Below are 3441 nucleotides of genomic sequence, written 5' to 3' on the forward strand. Positions count from 1 at the left end.
CTATGGCTCTGGAAATTATTGCACACAGATGATACTTTACCTTTAACAACATGGATTTTTATCAACAGTGGCTCAAAAATGTTTATTGACTGACAGTTATATCTAGGCATTCTTCTTCTTATTGAAAATATAGAGATAATTGTGAAAAGTGTTTTTATAAAGTTCTTATAATCTATGAAGACTTAATAAGAAGGTAAGTAAATAAGTTTGTATGTATATATTAGTGTTGTGATAAAGGTATACTCAGGTTACAATGGCAACACAGCAAAGGATACTAGCTCTACCTAGTTTAAGCAAATCTTCTATTGGGAAAGCTCATCAATATGAGATTGGAAAATTGATAAAAGGCTAAGAAGAATTATAGAACGAGTGATGATAACTTGAACACGGACAAATGGAAAAGGAGACTATAAACAGTTTGATAGTATGATAGAATGAAATACAAGGAAGAGAATGTCAGGAAATGACTGAATAAATACAGTATGCAGGCCTCTGAAAGCATAATGAGTTCTTAATAAGTAATTTTAGTTTTATCTAGGTGATGGGTAGAAAATGAATAAGTATTGAAAGGCTTCCAAAGTAATGTCTACTCCTCCTGATTATAAAACCATCCCAATGATAGATGGCTGAGGCTTCTAGGATGCTTCAGCTCTGTGTGTATAGAAGCAGTGGATAGAAAAAACATTGTCTTAAGGGACAAGTGACGAGGAATGAAGGGCTTCAACCTGCCTAAACAAGTGTGATTTCAAACTGAACATTCCTTGAATTCTCACCAGACATGGAATCTACCAGTGCCTTGATCTTGGACTCCCCAGCCTTCAGAACTGTGATAAATAAATTTCTAAGTCACCTAATCTGTGGTATTCTGCTATAGTATCCCAACTGACTAGACAAAAACTAGCACTGATGGAATGAGGCATGACTGTAATAAATACCTAAAACTGTGGAAACAGCTTTGGAATTGGGTAATAAGTAAAGGCTGGAAGAGTTTGGAGAGGCATGCTAGAAAAAGGCTATATTGCTGTGAATGAACCTTTAAAAGTAATTCTAGTGAGAGGTCAGAAAACCTGCTCAGCTCACTTCCACATGCCCTGCCTCAGCCAGCAGCCTAGACAGTGCGGAGAGATGTGTTGTGCTGATTAAAAATTAAAAGAAAAGAAGGAGGAGCTTCAAGATGACAGAAGAGTAAGACGTGGAGATCACCTTCATCCCCACAAATACATCAGAAATACATCTACATGTGGAACAACTACTACAGAACACCTACTGAAAGCTGGCAGAAGACCTCAGACCTCCCAAAAGGAAAGAAACTCCCCACTTACATGGGTAGGGCAAAAGAAAAAAGAAAAAACAGAGACAAAATAATAGGGACGGGACCTGCATCAGTGGGAGGGAGCTGTGAAGGAGGAAAGGTTTCCACACACTAGGAAGCCCCTTCGTGGGTGGAGACTGTGGATGGCAGAGTGGGGAAGCTTCAGAGCCACAGAGGAGGGTACAGCAAGAGGGGTGCAGAGAGCAAAGTGGAGAGATTCCTGCACAGAGGATTGGTGCTGACCAGCACTCACCAGCCCGAGAGGCTTGTCTGCTCACCCGCTGGGATGGGTGGAGGCTGGGACCTGAGGCTCCGGCTTTGGAGGTCACACCCCAGGGAGAGGACTGGGGTTGGTTGCGTGAACACAGCCTGAAGGGGGTTAGTGTGCCATGGTTAGCTGGGATAGAGTCCAGGAAAAGGTCTGGAACAGCTGAAGAGGCAAGAGACTTTCTTTCCTCTTTGTTTCCTGGTGCAAGAGGAGAGGGGATTAAGAGCGCCGCTTAAAGGAGCTCCAGAGATGGGCATGAGCCGCGGCTATCAGTGCGGACACCAGAGACAGGAATGAGACGCTAAGGCTGCTGCTGCAGCCACCAAGAAGCCTGTGTGAAAACACAGGTCACTCTCCACACCTCCCCTCCCTGGAGCCTGTGCAGCCCACCACTGCCAGTGTCCCGTGATCCAGGGACACTTCCCCAGGAGAACACACGGCATGCCTGAGGCTGGTGCAAAGTGACGCTGGGCTATGCTGCTGCAGGCTTGCCCAGCACTCCTTACCCCTCCCTCCCCCCCGGCCTCAGTGAGCCAGAGCCCAAGAAAAAGCTGATCCTTTAACCCCATCCTGTCTGAGCGAGTGAAGAACAGATGCTCTCAGGCGACCTACATGCAGAGGCAGGGCCAAATCCAAAGCTGAATCCGAGGAGTTGTGTGAACAAAGATGAGAAAGGGAAATCTCTCCCAGCAGCCTCAGGAGCAGCAGATTAAATCTCCACAGTCAACTTGAGGTACCCTGCCTCTGTGGAATACCTGAATAGACCACAAATCATCCCAAATTGAGGAGGTGGACTTTGGGAGCAAAAATATATATGTATTTTTCCCTTTTTCTCTTTTTGTGAGTGCATATGCGTATGCTTCTGTGTGTGATTTTGTATGTATAGCTTTACTTTTACCATGTGTCCTAGAGTTCTGTCTGTCCATTTTTTTGTAGTTGTTGTTTATTTGTTTTAGTATAGTTTTCATCACTTGTTATCATTGGTAGATTTCTTTTTTTGTTTGGTGGTTCTCTTCTTTTTTCTTTCTTCTTTTTTTAATTACTTTAATTTTTTTCTTTATTAATTATTTTTATTTTAATAACTTTTATTTTATTTTATCTTTTTCTTTCTTTCTTTCTTTTTTCTTTCTTTCATTCTTTCTTTCTTTCTTTCTTTCTTTCTTTCTTTCTTTCTTTCTGAGCCGTGTGGATGACAGGCTCTTGGTGCTCCAGCCAGGTGTCAGGGCTGTGCTTCTGAGGTGGGAGAGCCAAGTTCAGGATATTGGTCCAACAGAGACCTCCGAACTCCATGTAATATCAAATGGTGAAAATCTCCCTGAGAACTCCAATTCAATGCCAAGACACAGCTCCACTCAACAACCAGCAAGCTATAGTCCTGGACACCCTATGCCAAACAACTAGAAAGACAGGAACACAACCCCACCCATTAGCAGAAAGGGTGCTTAAAATCATAATAAGGTCACCGACGCCCCAAAACACACCACCAATGTAGACCTGCTCACCAGAAAGACAAGATCCAGCCTCATCCACCAGAACACAGGCACTAGTTCCCTCCACCAGGAAGAGTACACAATCAACTGAACCAACATTAGCCACTGGGGGCAGACACCAAAAACAATGGGAACTACCAACCTGCAGCCTGCAAAAAAGAGACCCAAAACACAGTAAGTTAAGCAAAATGAGAAGACAAGAAACACACAGCAGATGAAGGACCAAGGTAAAAACACCCCAGACTTAAAAAACGAAGAGGAAATAGGCAGTCTAACTGAAAAATAATTCAGAATAATGAAAGTAAAGATGATCCAAAATCTTAGAAATAGAATGGAGAAAATACAAGAAACGTTTAAGAAGGACCTAGAAG

The sequence above is a fragment of the Physeter macrocephalus genome, chromosome 13, assembly GCF_002837175.3.
Source record: "Physeter macrocephalus isolate SW-GA chromosome 13, ASM283717v5, whole genome shotgun sequence".
Lineage (NCBI taxonomy): Eukaryota > Metazoa > Chordata > Mammalia > Artiodactyla > Physeteridae > Physeter > Physeter macrocephalus.